The 20,296-nt window shown below is 42.2% G+C and overlaps 1 protein-coding gene across 2 annotated transcripts in view; it reads right to left on the reverse strand.

Moving 5' to 3' along the window:
- The window catches only part of erf.S (ETS2 repressor factor S homeolog), a 46,061-nt gene that overhangs the window by 14,291 nt on the left and 11,474 nt on the right, over nt 1–20,296 (reverse strand). Inside the window, exon 2 of one of the 2 annotated variants that reach the window (XM_018227043.2) lies at nt 17,145–17,282. The gene's annotated coding sequence lies outside the window, so the exon portion shown is untranslated. 2 annotated transcript variants of the gene reach the window in all.

The following is a 20,296-nucleotide window of genomic DNA, read 5'->3' on the forward strand; positions in this document are numbered from 1 at the left end:
GACATTTATGGCCCATTGTGTAGCGGCAACCACAGTTCACCTTTACTTTGATGACCTATGTGGAATGTGTTTGTCTGGTGTTCAAGGGTAGAAAAAAAAAATAGCTTGAAAGCAGCAAAAAAAAAAAAAAAAAAATGTCTGGTGATCCACCACCGTGACTGGAAATTCAAAAGTCCACTTGGCTCCATATGAAGGAGAGGAACCACGCTCCAATACTAAACAGGTTAAATATCAGCCGAACTTACAGCCGGACCAACAAAAACAGGAAGTGGGGGGAGAATGTCTGATCAGCGGCAGCATAAAAACAGGCCGGGTAAAACGCAAATTTTAAACTCACCATGAAAACCTCGTAATCACAGAGAATCACTGGAAAAATTAACCAAAGAAAACATGGCTATGGGACACGCAAGTCTACGGGCAGAAGCCACCCATTTGTTCCGGACACTTTTTTTAAAGGGGTTGTTCACCTATGAGTTAACTTTTAATATGATGTAAAGAGTGATATTCGGAGACAATTTTTTATTATTTGTGGTTTTTTGAGTTATTTAGCTTTATATTCAGCAGCTCTCCAGTTTGCAATTTCAGCAGTCTCGTTGCTAGGGTCCAAATTACCATAGCAACCATGCACTAATTTGAATAAGAGACTGGAATATGAATAGGAGAGGGCCTGAATAGAAAGGGGAGACATAAAAAGTAGCAACAACAATAACTATTTAGCCTTGCAGGGCATTTGTTTTTTTAGATCAGGGCCAGTGACCCCCATTTGAAAGCTAGTAAGTCAGAGAAGAAGGTAAATGATCAAACAAAACTATACAAAATAACTAATGAAGACCAATTCAGAGAAAAATACTGTATATTATATAGTGAACTTATTGTACCAGCCTAGACATTTAGCAGTCCTATATCAGTAATATCCAGGCCTTCATCCTCATGAGCTCCCCATATTGAACACGGTTAGGCCATCTTATGTGTGTCAGGGGCACTGCACATGCTCATTGTGCTCTGGGTTGCTAGCGAGAAGCCAATGTGGCTTGTGCTCTGATAAACTTCAGTCACTCTACTGCAAGTTGGAGTGTTATCATCCCTTTCCCCCCCAAGCAGCCTAACAAAAGAACAATGAGAAGGTAACCAGATAGCAACACCCTAACACAAGATAGCTGCCTGGTAGATATAAGAACAGCATTCAATAGAAAAATCCAGGTCCCACAGACACATTCAGTTACATTGAGTAGGAGAAACAACAGCCTGCCAGAAAGCAGTTCCATCTTAGTGCTGGCCCTTTCTGAAAGCACATGACCAGGCAAAATTACCTGAGCTGGCGCCTACACACCAATATTACAACTAAATAAATACACTTGCTGGTTCAGGAATTAAATTTTATATTGTAGAGTGAATTATTTGCGGTTTAAACAGTGTCATTTAGAAATGAAATTACATCATAAAAAATCATGATAGAATTTCTTTAAGTGCACTGAAACCCCCTGTGTGTCATTGGCAATATAGATACAACATTTTGCACAGAAATACCAGTTAGCCAACCATTGCCAGTGGTTCCCAGCCCAGGTTCTCAGTGAAAAGGCGGCAGGAATGGATTTAAGGATATCCTTGCACGAACTCAAGCATTCATTCAAATATGAGAGAAGCTGATTGGCAACCTTGTGTTTTCCATTCTGTTCTAGCAAGCACAACTCTACATCCAGATCTCACAGGGGTGCGGTTGGGAAACACTGCTGGCTATTTATAAAATTCTAAACAATAATACAAGTAAAAGGTTCCATAGTCAGATAATATTTTAAGACGTGACACAGCACACACCCAATGAGACTTTAAGCCTCGGGGTAAAAACAATTTAATACCATTAACCAGTTTAATTTCTACTACTGTTTTTTTCCTTGGTGCCACAAAGTATGTATATAGTATACACATCACAAAGTGAATAATATCAGGGCAAAGAGCTTAAGTGCTATGTGGTAAGAGATATAGTGGGAAGGAGGTCCCTGTCCCATAGAGCTTACAGTCTAAATGGATGGGAGGCTAACATACAGGCTCAAATTGGAGATGAAAATGTGCACAAGGTAAGGCATAGTGAGTAGGCACGGGACTAGGCTAATGTTCTAGTACTCCAAAAGGTAGACTCTTCATTTTTTCTTGATGAGATTGAGAGAGGATTCCTTACGGAAAAATTCAGGGATGGAATTCCAGAGGTAAGGAGCAGCAACATTGAAGGGTTTGAGACGAGAGGTGGCAGTGGATGTGGATGGTGTGAAGAGAAGGTGGCTCTAAGAAGACGACTAGGAACGTATTGCGAGACAAGATAAGAAATGTTGTGAGCAGCAATGTTGTGAGCAGAGTAACATAGTAAGTTAGGTTGAAAAAAGACACACGTCCATCAAGTTCAACATTTTAACTTTTTTTTTAACCTGCCTTACTGACAGTTGATCCAGAGGAAGGCAAAAAAAAAGAAAAAGAAAAAAAAGTGAAGGCCTTTGAATGTTAGTAGAAGGGTTTTATATGCTATCCTTTGCTTAACAGGCAGCAATGCTAAGGATTTTAGTTGGGGTTGAGCAGGTTCCCTTTTAGGAGAGAGCAGGAGGATCCTGGTAGCAGAGTTTAATACTGATTGGGGGGAGAGAGATGGGAGTCGGAAAGACCGGTTTGGAGAAGACTGCAATAGTCTAAACGGGATAAGATAAGGGCATGGATTAGTGTTTTTGCTGTTGTTTGTGACAGAACCAGGCGTATCTTGGTGATATTGCGGAGAAAAGAACGTCAGGTTGTGGCAGTATTATTAATACACAGCAAGTCCAGTTGATTCGACTTATTTCTACAGATATCCTATAGGCAAGAAAATATGTAAACATTGTTTACGCAAGACCTGTTTTTGCTGCATCTAAAAGAAAGAGTAAGAGGTTGTTTACAAGTCATTGTGGAATAAAGGAATTAGAGATTTGGCTAAGTGTTCTTGTTATTTTACACTTTAGAATGAGTTTGTGTGACTTGGTCTGTATCAGATATCCTCGTTGTGAGACAATGCATATTTGCACAGCATGCCTGGGCAGGTCTAGGATATTATGTTATTAGGAGTAGCTGCTGTCTGGAAAGGTGAAAAAGTGTCTGCAAAAACAAGGAGCAAACAAAGAAAGTGTTGGTAAAGTGACAATCCAACTGTGATTTTCAACTGACCTCTACAGAGTCTCGTTCATTACGTCTGCGGTTACTATCGAATGCAATTTGTCCACAGGATACTCAGCACCCCCCCCCCATCTCCTCCCAGCAGCCCCTGCTGCTTCCAGAGATGCTTCCTATCTGTAAATATAACTGAGGGTAAGGGAGGAGGAGCGGTTCCTGCGGTTCTGCCATTTCCCCAAACCCCAAACAAATCAGGAGTCATCAATAATTTAACGTCCCTGTAATGGACGCCTGGGAGCAAGAGGAGAGAAGCCAAGGACGTAAGGAAAGGCATTAAGAGGGTGAGGTCATTTAATGGCAATATTCTAGGAAAGAAGATGGGGGGGGCCTTGTCACACCTAAAACTATGAAGATGTGCATCCCATTACAAGAACACAGAACATGGCGTTTGGGACACAGACATGTAAACACACATATTAGAATAAAAGTTACTATAATGTATGTTGGCACTATCAAAACATGCAATCTAGAGAAAAGGTAGTGCTACCATCTGGTTTTTTTGGAGAACTGGTGGTAGGGGTGAGGTGTAATACTTGGACAAATGTCTTTCTTGGAATTTCAAGCAGGTGTGACTGACCTTGGCCTGTGGTATAGCAGGTATAGTAGGGAGAGATGGTGCCTATAGTAACAGTGGGATAATAGTCTCTGGGAAGGGAGTGTGACTGTGGGATAGCAGGTATAGTACGGAGAGATGGTGCCTATAGTAACAGTGGGATAATAGTCTCTGGTAAGGGAGTGTGACTGTGGGATAGCAGGTATAGTAGGGAGAGATGGTGCCTATAGTAACAGTGTATAATAGTCTCTGGGAAGGGAGTGTGACTGTGGGATAGCAGTTATAGTAGGGAGAGATGGTGCCTATAGTAACAGTGGATAATAGTCTCTGGGAAGGGAGTGTGACTGTGGGATAGCAGGTATAGTAGGGAGAGATGGTGCCTATAGTAACAGTGTATAATAGTCTCTGGGAAGGGAGTGTGACTGTGGGATAGCAGGTATAGTAGGGAGAGATGGTGCCTATAGTAACAGTGGATAATAGTCTCTGGGAAGGGAGTGTGGCTGTGGGATAGCAGATATAGTAGGGTGGCAGTTTAGACAACTAACATCTGCAAGTTAAAGTTTAGCAACAGCAAAATGGACAAGTGGTGAATTGTAAAAAAAAAAAAAAAAAAAAAAAAAAAAATAACAACAGGGCACCGCCTGTTGGGACTGCTTTGCACTTGAGCCCATAAATAAGAATCAGCTGTAAATGTGACAATTTCTGAGCAGTTGTCACAACCCTACCACAAATAATTTAACACTTGCTATAAACCAGACTCCACCCGTTGCACCCCGTATATCGGAACCATTCAAGGCCTGCAATTCACTTTACAGACACTAGTCTAGGTGAGTAGAGTGGCTGCAGGACAATACCATACAGTAAATAAAAATGGTTCTGGCAGCCCCATAATCTGCTTATGACACACAGTTGGGCGACGTTGGGGCCACATTCAGGAAAGAAACGGTTCCAAACGTGCGCCAATGGGAGGCTGTCTGAACAGGCAGGAAAGAGAATCCAGTGGCAGTCTCCAAGCAACGGGCTATACAGAGAAAGAGTGAAAGCCAAGCTAAAAATAAACTACTTCAAGAATAAGGATCAGGAAAATACACCCAGATCTACAACACACCAACTATACAGCATGTGTATTAACCCCTCAGTGCCCAGCACCCACTTAAAGGAGAAACAAACCCCTTATTTAAAAAAAATCCCTACCCCCCCCCCTCCCTTCCCCCCTCAGCCTAGCCGCTACCCCGGGCAAATGCCCCTAACTTTTCAGGGATCTGAGTTCATGACAGCCATCTTCTAACTGCGCATGCCCTGAAATGGTTAGCTACCGTGAACTCCGATCCCTGAATCTGCACTGAGGGGTAAGTAAAAAGTTAGGGGCATTTGCCCGGGGTAGCAGCTAGGCTGGGGATGAGGAGGGGTGTCTATGTGGGGTAGGGTTTTTTTTAATAAGGGGTTTGTTAATCCTTTAAGATTCCATTCTGTAGGTACTGGAACAAGAATAGGCAGGGATGCAGAGATAGGGGCACTTATATAAATAGGCAAAAGTCTGCCCAGAACCCTAAGAGATAAACAGGCAGAAAATAGGCATAATTATTACATTATAATTATTACATTCCTCCTCCAATTCGTGTCTAAAAATATATATCTCTCAATAATGACACAAATCGCTAAAACAATTGGCAAGAACTAAGTGAGGAACACATGATGGAACATGATGTGTAAAGCTCTGTAGTACAGGTATGGGACCTATTATGCAGAATGCTCTGGACAGGTCCGGACTGAGAATTTAAATAGGCCCTGGCATTTCAGGTACACAGAGGCCCAAACAGCCCCCACCAGCCCACTAAATACTGACTTTCTATGGCACCTTATAGCCGCCCCTCTGGCATTTGCCAGAACCCACAGATTGCCAGTCCAGGCCTGTCTCTGGACCTGGGGCCTTCCAGATAACAGATGTTTCTGTAATTTGGATCTTCATACCTTAAGGGCAGTGACAAATCACCTCATCTTCGGGGCGACTAATCTCCCCTACCTCCCTACCGCCAGGTAGAATGTAAATTGCCGGCGGGATCGCAATCGGTGCGATTCGTTTCCCGAAGTTGCCTCACAAGGAAACTTTGTAAAACGTAGAGCTCCAAGTGCCATGCTGCCGGCGATTTACATTATAGCCGACGGGAGGCAGTTTGAGGAGATTAGTCGCCCCGAAGAAGAGGCGATTTATCACCAGGCTACTAAATCTCCCCCCAAATCTAATCGAAAATCATGAAAACATTAAATAAACCCAATGGGCTGGTTCTGCTTTCAATAAGGATTAATTATATCTTAGTTGGGATCAAGTACAAGGTACTGATTTGTTAATACAGAGAAAAGGGAAATCATTTTTAAAAATGTGGATTATTTGGATAAAATGGAGTCTATGGGAGACGGCCATACTGAAATTCGGAGCTTTCTGGATAACAGATCCCATACCTGTACAAGAATACGTGACAAAGCCCACATCTGTGCTGTTCACACCTCTGTGCCACGGCCACAAACAATTATAATAGGAACAAATTCTCTACCTATGGCCACGGATAGAGGAAGTAGAAACAAAAACGTGGCCAGCTCTTCACGTGGTACATTTCACTTTAACTTCAGGAGCGCTCATTTATTAACACAGGGCAAATTTACACCTAGGCAGTAACCCATAGAAACCAATCAGGGATTCGTTTTTTTTTTTTTCAGCCAGTTGCCATGGGTAACTGACCAAGTGTAAATGCCCAGGTGCAAACGCAAATTGGCCAGTGTTTATAAATGACCCCCGTGACATATAAGAACACCGTGGAGAATCCTGCAATAACTTGCCTGTATGTTTTTTAAGTGTGGGAGGACGTTACCCTGGCCCAGCTTGAGGGGACAGATTTATGGAGCTTTATCACATAAGCCACTTCCTGATGAATCGGTGTCTATAAAATAACAGGTAATATCACCTATGATTAACCTGAGCTGATTCGATGAGAGAGAGAGTTTTATATGGAAAATACTATAACCACGCTAAGTAGATGGTACAAAGGAAGCCCGTCTTGGCAAACAATCAATATCGACAAATGGAACACTAACCTGACAGTTTGAACATTCTGACAACAAGGTCTGTGAGGGAGGGTAGCGACACTCAGTTTGGGCTCCTCATCCAAAGGGTCAGCCTACAGCTGGGATTCCAAGATCTATGGGGGCCTAAATCACCCCATACAACAGGTGTGGGCTTAAAGAGTTGAGTTGGGTTTTTCTTACTAAGACTTATAACGATAACTGGCCAACTGCTTGTTAAAAGTTGGACGCACATGTTCCCAAATGGCTTTATCAACGGCATGATGTGCTGCCAGCCTAAATGCCACCTGGTGTGAGATTGTGCTTGAATGCCAGTTTGCTGTCTCTGAAAATACGTAAGCCCTACATATGTGGCCCTTCAGTAAATCTTGTATATTGCCTACGGTAAAATGACTTATGACCAACAAACCAGTAAATGTTGAACCACAAAGATAGGCCTAAACCCAAAAAGTTTAATATCTCTGCATAAAGGTGGCCATACATGGAGAGATCCGCTCGTTTGGCGATGTCGCCAAACGAGCGGATCTCCCTCCAATATGCCCACTTTGAGGTGGGCAATATCGGGCTGATCCGATCGCGGGCCCTAGGGCCCAACAATCGGATCCTAACGATGCCTAACGGGCGGTCGGATCGCATCAACAAATAGATGCGGCCGCGATCCGACGGGATTTTCTGTCCCATCCGATCGAGATCTGGCAGACTTTCAGCCAGATCTCGATCGGTGAAGCCCGTCAGGGGGCCCCATACACGGGCCAATAAGCTGCCGACACGGTCTGTCGGCAGCTTTTATCGGCCCATGTATGGCCACCTTTAGAGGGTCACCTGTGGGCCCTGGCTCTAGCTGTACAGCCCTGTTTAAAAACTCACTTCCTGTCACACAAAAAAGTTCTGCACCAGTCAGCTTTCAGCCTATACATGACTGAACAGGAAGGCTGTGCACCACACCAGTATCTCCCTTATAACACACCCTGTCGCAATCACACGTAAAGGAGAAGGAAAGGCTAATTACATTTTATCAAAAAGGTCTATATAAATATACCAGTAAACCCTCAAAGTAATGCTTCTCTGAGTCCTCTGTCAAAAGAAACACAGCATTTCTTTCCTTCTATTGTGTATACACGGGCTTGTGTATCAGACTTCCTGTTTTCAGCTAAACCTCCTGAACTTGGGCTTGAGCATGCTCAGTTTGCTCCTCTCTCCTCCCCTCACTCCTCCCCTCCATGCTGTAATCTGAGCACAGTGATCCAGGAGAGACTCAGGCTGGAAATGATGTCACACCACACTACTATGGCAGCTGCTATCCTAAAAAAACAGAGAGTTGTCTCAGGTATGGTAAAGGCATTCTACAGAATAAATAGCTTGCTCTATTGTAGCTAATCTATTGCCAATAAACTGCTTCGGTAACTTTCCTTCTCCTTTAACACTAGCATGATCTCAATCTCCCCCAGGACATATTCAGGGTTATTTATCAAGTGGAGCTATGAGCAAGGTGCACTTCCACTGGAATGAACAGCAGTTTTGGGTACTGGCAGTCAGTACTACCTGATCCATAGCCCAGAGTGAGTGTTGCAAGGCCTCAGCATTGAGAAGGGTTAAGACTGAGACGCTTTCTCTCTTGCTTGGCTAGGGGCCCAGTTGAAAACTCTCACAGTGTTTGACCTTTTCATCTCTTTCCTTTAGGTTTCCTGTACGCACTGAGCAGGATAGGTGCCAAGCCCCCCGCATCCCTCCCATGGCAGGACTTTGTCCCGTAGTGCAGTCAGGGATAACATTCTCATCCAGAACGTCTCCTCCTATTGCGCCAACTCATCATCACGGGGCCACTGCTGACAGACAGCACGTGGCAGTTGCACCACAAGGTGACTGCTTCAGAGTTAAGCAGGTACACAGACCGAGGAGGGGTTACAACGATTTCGATTTATAGGTCGAGCATGTGCCGAAACTGGGTCACTCACGTTAAAGTCGGAACGTCACAACAAAGCAGGCTCTTAAAGAACATGTCAGATACATGTACATTTTATTAAAGGGACTAAAAAAGCCTGACACATTTTATGCCACAAGGCACCTTCTATCTAACTCATCACTCCCACAACAACAGGGCTAACAAGAACTGTAGCTTCTCGCTACAAATATTTGTAATGGTTTGATGTGGCCTGCGGGCCCTAAGTTTGGCACCAATGAGATGTTAGTGCAGATGGATAGAGAATGAAACAGCGATAATCCAGAGTTGTTCTAGACTTCTTACACTGCTGTGCTGTTCAGGTACAAAAGCCCCACAGACCTGGCTGCTGTTAGCACATGAAACCAGCTGCAGACACAGTTCAGACTTAGGGGGAGAGGAGATACAATGGGACCATTGATATAATGAGGCCTGGGTTGGACCACTTGACTCGCCCCCAACTCTACAGAATCCCTTAACCCCCGATGACCCAAATGAAAAGCACTGAATTTTTTTTTTCTGCATCTTACCTCCAGTCCCTACCTTGGTGATCTCGCCCCATGTTTACAGAGGGAGAGATGACGAGGACAAAATGATGATGCACATAGAGCTTAACAATGACAACAGAACTGACCAAACATAGCTCGAATGTGCTCTCCTGTGGGAACGCGAGTGCTGACTTCATAGGCACACGCAAAGCGCTGCCACCACACCTGCACGAGGAGGGTTAAGCACATGGGTGGGCCACGTGTTGCATTTGTGCTGTGTCTGAGTGGCAGCCATCCAGACGTGAGCCCCCACATCTCCTGGTGAATCACAGCACTCCTTAGCACACGCTCCCTCCCTCTACCCCCCACGTTCCACCCTCCCCAACAACTCTCCCTCCCCCTTAGTCTGACTCAATCACACAGTCCGGCCTGTTCTGCCTAATTAAAGAGTAAAAGTTAGCGTCTGACATCACAGTCTGAATGTATCTTTAAAGGGATTCTCTCATGATTTTTATAATGTATTTTTTATTTCTAAATTACACTGCAAATAACTCACTTTACAATATAGCATTTAATTCCTGAAGCAGCAAGTGTATTTTTTTTTAGTTGTAATATTGCTGTGTAGGAGCCATCTCAGGTAATTTTGCCTGGTCATGTGCTTTCAGAAAGAGCCAGCACTTTAGGATGGAACTGCTTTCTGGCTGTTATTTCTCCTACTCAATGTAACTGAATGTGTCTCCGTAGGACCTGGATTGTTACTATGGAACGCTGTTCTTAGATCTTCCAGGCAGCTGTTATCTTGTGTTAGGAAGCCGATATCTGGTTATCTTCCCATTGTTCTGATGAAAGGCCAGGGTCGGACTGGGCCAGCGGGACACCACGGTGGGCCCTGGCCCTCCTGGGCTCCTGCTGGGCCAAACCCATTCCCCGATTAGCCAGAATCCGGAACTAAAAGAAAAATAAGTGTAGCGTGCTGCACAGGCTTTTGCACATGCGTGCAATACACAGGACTTCTCCCATGCAGTAGGATTCCTCGCATGAGCGGGGACCCAAATGCGCTAGTCCGACCCTGTGAAAGGCTCCTGGGGGGTGGGGGGTTAAGGGAGGGGATGATATCACTCCAACTTGCAGTAAAGAGTGACTGAAGTTTATCAGTGCACAAGTCACATGTCTGGGGCAGCTGGGAAACTGACTAGCCCCATGTCAGATTTCAAAATTGAATATAAAAAAAAAACTGCTCTTTTGAAAAAAATTTCAGTGCAGAATTCTGCTGGAGCAGCACTAATAACTGATGCATTTTGGAAAATATCCCTTTAAGAGCGACTTCAATGGGGCTCTGTGTGCAAGGCTGGAGCAGCCACATGGCACCCACAAGCCACCTCAACAATGGAATAACGGATAACTTTGCAGGAATGGGGGGGGGGTGAAGAATTACTTCCATGATGACCACACTTTTCCACCATTTTCAGCCTGCGAGACAGAGTGGATCAAATAGAACAAGTGTAAAGACACTGTATGTGCCAGGGTGCCAAGGCATGAACAATGCTCTCCAGCAACAGCTGGCAAGAAAAGCATCACGAGCCTCAACAACAAGCCCTTGTCTGGGGTCCCGCACTCGTGCACTGTACACCAACACATAAGCCTATTCACAAAGGCTGCGGAGCATGGAAACATCTGCTGTGCCTTACTGTACCAGTCACAGTGTATAAACTGCAAAATGTTCTTATACAAGGGCCTCACCAATGACTCCTGCTTCTCAAAACAATTCCCTATGACCCAAGTTAACTGCAACATGAACACAATGGTATGCTTAGCTTTGAACGGTCTGTTCATTTTAAAGGGGAACTATCGCGAAAATGAAAATTTAATATACGGTAAGCTTCAGCAAACTGAAAATAATTTTTCTAAATATGATCAACTAAAAATTCCATACCGTTTCTGAGATAATCAAGTTCATCTATCACTATTCCTCTGTCAGCATCTGTTTCTCTTTATTCCCTCTTCGTGCAGGAGTTTGGTGTCAGATATTCATTGACAGTTACTTTTGCCTAGAAGATCTATTAGAGCTCACTCTATTAAATCACCAGAAATCATGTCTCTCTACATGCAGGATTTGTGTAAAAGGCAGTTATTTTGTTTGTACTGGAATCAGTTATTTGAATGAACTCTAAACCATCTGCTAGGAAAGGAAGCCCCCCCTATAAAATACTGTAAATTGGATGCAACGGTCAATGAATATCTGACACCCAACTACTGCTTGAAGACAGAATGAAGAGAAACAGACGCCGAGAGAGGGAGGGGCTTGATAAAGGGCCTGGGAGGCCCGAAACATTGTCTTTTTGTATGCTATGGGCTAAATAAATTTTACACTTGAGCAAATCTAAGTGTGCTGCTGGTGATTTTTCGATGCCGAGAGAGGGATAGTGAAGATAAACTTGATTATTTCAGAAACGATGCAGAATATTTAATTGATTGTATTTAGAAAGTCTCTTATTACAGTATGATGAAGCTTATATTACATTTTCACGATAGTTCCCCTTCAACCTTAACTGTCCCTATACTGGTATGGTATCTGTTATCCAGAAAGCTTTGAATTTTGAAAAGCTAGCCTCCCATAAGAATAACATTAAATTTGGGTGTGAACAAACAAAGCATGGGCAGACTCTTGTCCGGACAATAATGGTGCAACATATAACCCGAAGGAATGGGATAAGGAGAATGGAGTATAGTAGCACAAACCATTTAACTTTTACAAATGTGACAATAAATAACTCATTATTAATGGAAATTAGCAGTTTCTTCAAAGACCCGAGTGATGTTCAAAGGGGCACTGCAAGAAGTCTAGTGACCGAAAATGCAGGAGACATACAGTGGAACCTCAATTTTAAGTACCCTGATTTTATGTTTTCCCACATTTTTTATTTGTTGTCCCACCAATGTATAATGCATTTCAATGGGTGCATTTCCCAGATTTTAAGTCAAAATTTTGTCTTGATGTTCCCAAAAATTTCTGTTTGTCCTCTGCGAATGTTATTATTAGTGAAATAAAGAGGTTTACCCTACTAAACAGATGTATATTTTGCCATGGTTCTGCCTGTAAATGGTAAATTCCAATTAGTCTGCCCTTTATACAGTCTGGCACCAATCACTTATTGCTTTAGGTTGTGTATGTGACAGAGAAGACTTACACATGACCCCCATAGTGTAACATTAAAGGGGACTTATCCTAATAAATAATTCCAAATATTTTATCATGTTTGTTAAGCAAAATAAAACTTACTTACACTCCATTTATTGTTTAAATTTTGTTTCCTTCAGTCCTGGAATTACACAATCACGACACACAGGCAGGAGCCATTTTGTGGACACTGTTATTAAGAAACGTTGTGTATCAGCCCAAAATCTTGTGTATGTGCCCGAATGGGGGACCTAATGCCCATACACATTGCCCTACACAATTATAGAGTGTGAGGAGGGAGGGGGAAATGTGGGGAGAGCAGTGACATGTAGGAAGTACTGAATGTAAAGTGAAAGTAATTGCCTTGGACATAGAGGCGGGGCAGGTAATATTTGATTGACAGCTCAGATATTTAAATGTCTTTATAACAGATATGGATGCTTAAATGAAAAAACACAATTTGGGTTCCATGTTTAATTTGCAAACGACTTTTGTTATACAGCTTTTTAGGTGTAGGTGACAGGTCCACTTTAATGCTGCAAATGCTTAATCCTTGTTATTAAACCATTAAATGTTGTAAGTAAAACAGACTCCTGTGCTTATATCCTTTCATTACCTTTCAGAAAAAATTGCTTTAACACATTTCCCTGATTTTACATTTTCCAGGATTTTACATAATTTTTTCCTAGTCCCCTTAAAAAACGTAAAATGGGGGTTCTGCTGTAGAAGACAGAGCAGAGCCCCAGAGTAAGAGACAGTCCAATTTCAGCCTCAGGAGAGAGAAAGAGCTGCAGACAAGCAACACACTAACCACACTGCGCCAATGATACCTGCCAGTGCCCTGTAATCACCCACCACAAGGGCAGCAGGATAGAGTTTCGGATCAATACAGAGTTTTTTTCTGGAAAGGCTAAACCGAGAGGACGATCACTATGATCTCACCTCCATCTCTGGCAAGGTCACGGGGAGAGATATGGAACAGACGCGCAACACAGAATGCAGGAATTAAATCTATTCGCACACTTAACCCCTTCTGGTTTGACTCTGGTATCTCATACACAAGAGGTTTATTGTTCACTTTATTTCACAATAAAGTTGACTTTCACTAGGAATTACAAATTATAAAAGATAGGCCCTAAAGCCAAAAAATGGAAGGGTTTAGGAATTGATAATTCAGAGATGGGAAACAAACTCGGATTCTCTGCATCCCTAGAAAGTAGGGATGCACAGAATCCAGGATTCGGTTCGGGATTCGGCTTTGGCAGAATCCTTCTGGCCAGCAAAACCAAATCTGAATCCTAATTTACATATGCAAATTAGGGGCGGGGAGGGAAATCAATGACTTTTTGTCACAAAACAAGGAAGTAAAAAATTTTTTCCCCCTTCCCACGTGTAATTTGCATATACAAATTAGGATTCGGATTTGGTTCGGTATTTGGCCGAATCTTTCGCGAAGGATTCGGGGGTTCGACCAATTCCAAAATAGTGGATTCAGTGCATCCCTACTAGAAAGTGCAGGTGAGATATGAGAGAACACTGCACACAGATTAAGGGGCATTAGCACAAATCCTGAGAGGTTTAAACTACATATCAGTTGCCTCCAGCCAGAGGCATTCTGGGAAACCCAGGACCCCCCCCAAGTACTGACATTTACACTGTAATAATGCATTGACATGTAGGCAACATGCTGTGTGTATCCAGTTTGTGTCCCCTGTCTGTGATAATAAAACAGTAGCTTATACTTGATCCCAATTATAAGATATAATTAATCCTTATTGGAAGCAAACCAGCCTATTTGGTTTATTTAATGTTTAAATGAATTTCTAGTAGACTTAAGGCATGAAGACCCAAATCACGGAAGATCCATTATCCGGAAAACGCCAGGTCCCGAGCATTCTGGATAACAGGTTCCAAACTGTTGATTAAAGGGATGCTGTCATGGAAACACTTTTTTTTTTCAAAATGTGTCAGTTAACAGTGCTGCTCCTGCACTGAAATCCGTTTTTCAAAAGAGTGGACTTTTTATATTTAATTCTTAAATCTGACCTGGGACTAGACAGTCAGTTTGCAGGTGCCCCCAGTCATGTGACTTGTGCTCTGATAAACTTCAGTCCCCTTTTACTGCTGTACTGCAAGTTGGAATGATATCAGCCCTTTCCCCCAGCAGCCTAACAACAGAACAATGGGAAGGTAACCATATAGCATCTCCATGATACAAGATAACAGCTGCCTGGTAGATCTAAGAACAGCACTCAATAGTAAAAATCCATGTCCCGCTGTGACTTCTTCAGTTACATTGAATAGGAGAAACAACAGCCTGCCATAAAGCAGTTTCATAGTGCAGCACTGGCTCTTTCTGAAAGCACATGACCAGGGAAAATGACCTGAGATGGCGCCAACACACTAATATTACAACTAAAAATATATATACCGGTACCTGTTGGTTCAGGGATACAATTTTATATGGTATTTGCAGTTGAAACAGGATTCTGTCATTATTTTCGTGGTGTAGTTTTTGTTTCTAAATTACACTTTTTATGTGCAAACTTTCACATCAAATGGTACCCATGACCATGTACGATTTCAAGGGTAAAAAAAACAACTTAACTTTGATCCTAAAATAATTTTACACAGCTGAATGTCATGCACCGGCACAATCCCCACACACACAATGGCACCTGTGTGCATAGCATAGTATATACAGCTTTCATGCAGGCATTCTCAGCCCAGCTTGTACTGACAGAAGCCATGTTTTTTTTTAGTATGAAGCACTAATCTCCAGAGTTGGCTGCCATGTATGTTACTGTTTATTTGCCCCTTTACATACAACTTAATACAGTTTTCCCAACCATATTAGTGATGGATAAAAAGTCAGCGTGGCATTTTCACAAACACAAAACAAGTGATCTGTTAATTAAAATTGCTTTGCCGTATCGCTATTTCTTCCCAGAGACCCCAAACAAATAAGGCTATTGTTGGGACCACATCACCTTAAAAGCCACCCTAACCCCCACCCGTCTCCTGGCTGGCGGCCCCAAAACCCACCCCAGGGTGTGACAAATTTTAAACAAAGCTCGGCTTGTGATCCCTGGTGAGCTGCCGCGGGCCACTACGTGGGAGTGGTACCTGCAATGGGACATTAACCCCTTAGTGTGTGTATGGATGGGGAGGGGGACACAATGCACCACACGGAGATGCAGATCCCTGGCAAGAGAAGAGTTAGGCCTTGCCAGCATACGTTTGGGAAAATAAAATGTCAACAGCCCACAATCTCAACAGTACATCTATTTTAGTGTAGGATTCCCACAAGGCTTCCTTCTAATCTCCAGGGGAAACCCACAGCTTGTATGTACAGGAAGGCTATGTGCACAGCCAAACTCAATAGGGCTACTGATGGGCAAGAACTAGAGCTGAAGAAAAAAAAAAGGGTGGACGACAACATTTTAAGTTGTGCCTCCTTTAAACGAATAGGAAACAGGTTTTTTTTTTTATCAAGGCTTTGTGCTGATGCACAATTTCCCATGTACAGCAAGAGCAAATAAAGGCAGGACCAAAACTCCAGTGTGCTCGAATCAAAACTAAAAATCCAATAAGGAGACAATATCAGCCAATGTGCAAACTTAATACATGAAAAACATCTACTCTCTTCCAGCACCAAGACAAGTATAAGCAGGTCTAGTTGAGACAGTTCTCAGAGTAATGTTCGAGCTGCCATACTGAAATATATTTAATGAATATCTGCAGGACAGCAGGTGGCTGTGACTAGAGAAACAGTCTTTGAAAGCTGGAAAGAGTCCCAAGAAGAAGGCAAATCATTTTAAAAACTATACAATAGAAATAATGAAGATAAATTGAAAAGTTGTTTAGAATGGACTACTCCATAACATACTAAAACAGCCTTTGATAAAAAGCGTAAGAAAGAGACGCAAACAAAAAAAGACAGGAAAATGAACTAGCGAGAAAGCCAATTATCTTTCATAAAAAACACTATTAAACCACTATTAAAACTAGGGATGCACCGAATCCACTATTTTGGATTCGGCCGAACCCCCAAATCCTTCATGAAAGAATCGGCCGAATACCGAACCCAATCCTAATTTGCATATGTAAATTAGGGCTGAGAAAGGAAATACAGCTTAGACGTCCTTGTTTTGTTACAAAAAGTCACGTGATTTCCCTCTCCACCCCTAATTTGCATATGCAAATTAGGGCTGAGAAAGGAAAAACAGCTTAGACGTCCTTGTTTTGTTACAAAAAGTCACTTGATTTGCCCCCCGCCCCTAAATTGCATATGCAAATTCGGATTCGGTTCGGCCAGGAAAAGGATTTGGCCGAATCCGAATCCTGCTGAAAAAGGCTGTCTGTGCAATGTCCATGAATTAGATGATTTCTGTCAACACAGGGCAATGTCTGTGCAAATTGAGGCCTCTCGGTTCAGACAATGGTAAAGGGGAAGAGAAATCTGGAGTTTTACTGTACATTTAGGCCTAGGAAACACAGTGTGTATTCCCACATATGCCACAAGCCTTAGACAAGTTTTAATTTAAGAACTATTTTCAATTAAATTGGCCCCCTGTGATGACAGGTCATGGCCCTCTTCAACTTTAAGGGTCAGGGCACACAGGCAGATTCGGGGAGAGTAGTCAACCGGCGACAAATCTCCTCCGGAACTGCTTCCCCTGCAGCTAAAATGAAAAACCTTGTTTCATACAATATTACCTGTGTATGTAAGACGTAAGGTACGGAAAATGAACACAGGTATGGGATATGTTATCCGGAAACCAGTTGTCCAGAAAGATCCAAATTACAGAAAGGCCGTCTCCCATAGAATCCATTTTATCCAAATTTCCTTTTTCTCTGTAATAATAAAACAGTACATTGTACTTGATCCAAACGAAGATATAATTAATCCTTATCGGTATGGGATCCATTATTCAGAAACCCATTATCCAGAAAGCTACGGATTACGGAAATGCCAGCTCCCATAAACGCCATTTTATCCAAATCCACATTTTTAAAAATAATTTCCTTTTTCTCTGTAATAATAAAACAGTACCTTGTACTTGATCCAAACACTAACGTATCAATTAATCCTTATTGTAAGCAAAACCAGCCTATTGGGATTATTTAGTATTTCAATTATTTTCTAGTAGATGTAAGATATGAAGATCCAAATTACGGAAAGATCCATTATCCAGAGCATTCTGGATAACAGGTCCCACACCTGTACAAATTTCTTACAAATCTCAATATAATTGGCCTCTAATCTCTTTGTGCCCCCCTAGTAGTTGGGGTGGGGGTGGGGTTGTCCCACATTGTGTAAATCCAGGGGCGTAACTACAGAGGAAGCAGACCCTGCGGCTGCAGGGGGGCCCCAGGAGGTATAGGGGCCCCATGAGGCCCTAATTAATGAGCAATTTCAAAATATATTGGTAAAAAAGGGCAACTTGTGGTTATGTTGGGGGCCATAAAATGAATTTGCTATGGGGCCCAGTAACATCTAGTTACGCCACTGTGTAAATCTATGCCTTTTTTCCCCCCTTCTAACAAAGTATCAAAATGTTCACTTACATCTGTGAAAGGCTCTTTTATTTACATTTACAGTGAAAATGTGTTCTGCACTAACCCTTTAACCCAGTAAATCTCATTTGTAGGGCAGATATACATTTCCTTAGTGAATACACTGGATGCACACGTGTACATATGTACACAAAGGAACGCTCTGCCCTTTAAGGTCACTGCTTCAAAACTCCGATCAGTGACTCCAAAGTTCAAAAATTATCTCCCCTCGTTAACATTCCTGCGGTACTTTCATCGCTGAACTTGCTCAACCCCCACCAGGCCTTTATTTATTTATAAATCCCGAGAGCCACATTTAACAAAAGCCCTATTTAAATTAGCTTGCAATGATGGTGTATATAGTTCCAGAAATCAAATTCTAAAATTCCCCCACTGAGCAACGAGCAAAACCTTGTGTTTTGGGTTCAGAAGGCTTCCCAATGTAGCATTGTTGGGGCAAATTATATGTACAAATTCATTTAATCTTTGACTCCCAGTGTCATGCAATAATTTACCATAATGTTTAACAATTAAAGGAGACATGCAGATGGAGGAATCTCCTCCTTATTACCATATCTGCAATATTGCTTACTTAAAGGGATACTGTCATGGGAAAAAAATGTTTTTTAAAGGAAAACTATACCCCAAAATAAACAAATAAGCAACCGATAGTTTATATCAAATTAAGTGGCATATTAAAGATTCTTACCAAACTGGGATATATTTTTCCACTATTTCGTGATCGTCTCTGTGCTGCCCCAGAGATCACCTGACCAGAAATACTACAACTCTAACTGTAACAGGAAGAAGTCTGTTAATTGGATCATGTGACCGAACATCTATGGTTTGTTTGTATGCACCATGGATCCCAGGGGGCGGCCCTTATTTTTAAAAAAGGCAATTTTCTATTTATGATTACCCAATGGCACATACTACTAAGAAAGGTATATTATTATGAAAATGGTTTATTTACATGAGCTGTTGTATTCAATATATTGTTATAGAGACCTACAATGTTCAGGGGGGGTATAGTTTTCCTTTAATAGTGCTGCTCCTGCAGACTTCTGAACTGAAATCCGTTTCTCAAAAGAGCAAACTGTTTTTTTTATATTTAATTTTGAAATCTGACATGGGGCTAGACATATTGTCTGTTTCCCAGGTGCCCCCAGTCATGTGACTTGTGCTCTGATAAACTTCAGTCACTCTTTACTGCTGCACTGCAAGTTGGATTGCCTGCAAAGCAGGACTTGGCTCAAAAAGGTGCAATAAAATCAAAATCATGGAGAATGTGAGGCATTCTCCATAGCCTACTGCAAAAATGCAGTGTTTATGACCTGTAAGGGAAGACATACTTCAATCTACGGATAATGCTCTTGACGAATGGCAGCATCCAAAAATATGTCCAAAGGAAGACTATACAGAGGGAATGTTCTTTGCTCTCAATTACGACAATCTCCTGCATATTTTATTTAGGGGAACCACAACAAATTTTACTGTAAGTAGTCTAGGAGATTTTCAGTTCACACATCACTTTCCTGTTACAGTAACTCTGATCTGGTGCACGCAGCGACACGAGACCTTTACTGTAGGAAGTTAGTCTGGATTTTTTTTCCTTCTTGTCTGTGTGTGTGGGTTTTTGAGAAATGATGACAAGCACCCCCCCCCCCCTCCCCATTAGGCTAGCTGAGGCCACTGGGAGGCTCAGGTCCATTCACACAGGTTACAGAATTATTGGATTGTATAGACTGGGGATGGGAGCCCTCTGGAACAAAGTTGTGATCAGTCTCATTGGCTCAATCATAGCCACAACACTATGAGGGACAGATTTCAATCAGATCCATTATTCAGAAAGCTCCGAATTACAGAAAGGCCATCTACCAGAGTCCATTTCATACAAATAATCCAAATTTTAAATAAAGTACAGGTATGGGACCTGTTATCCAGAATGCTCGGGACCCAGGTCCCGAGCATTCTGGATAACCGGTCCCATACCTGTATCTTGTACTTGATGTTAACCAAGATCCTTATTAAAAAACCTATTGGGTTTATTAAATTTTTAAATTTTTTTAGTACAATTAAGGTATGGAGATCCAAATTACGGAAAACCCACTTATCCGCAAAACTGCATGTCCCATGCATTCTGGATAACATGTCCCATACTTTATTAATAGATGGACAGACCAGGATGAGCAGATCCATGGCAAATGATTGGAAGAACTGCTCCTACAAATCTTACAGCTTCACTTTATATAGTGAATAAAGTACCCCCTCGTGTAAATTATAAGGATATTAGAAGTTACTGAGGAGTTTCA

Source organism: Xenopus laevis, chromosome 7S (genome assembly GCF_017654675.1).
Source record: "Xenopus laevis strain J_2021 chromosome 7S, Xenopus_laevis_v10.1, whole genome shotgun sequence".
In the NCBI taxonomy this organism is placed as follows: Eukaryota; Metazoa; Chordata; class Amphibia; order Anura; family Pipidae; genus Xenopus; species Xenopus laevis.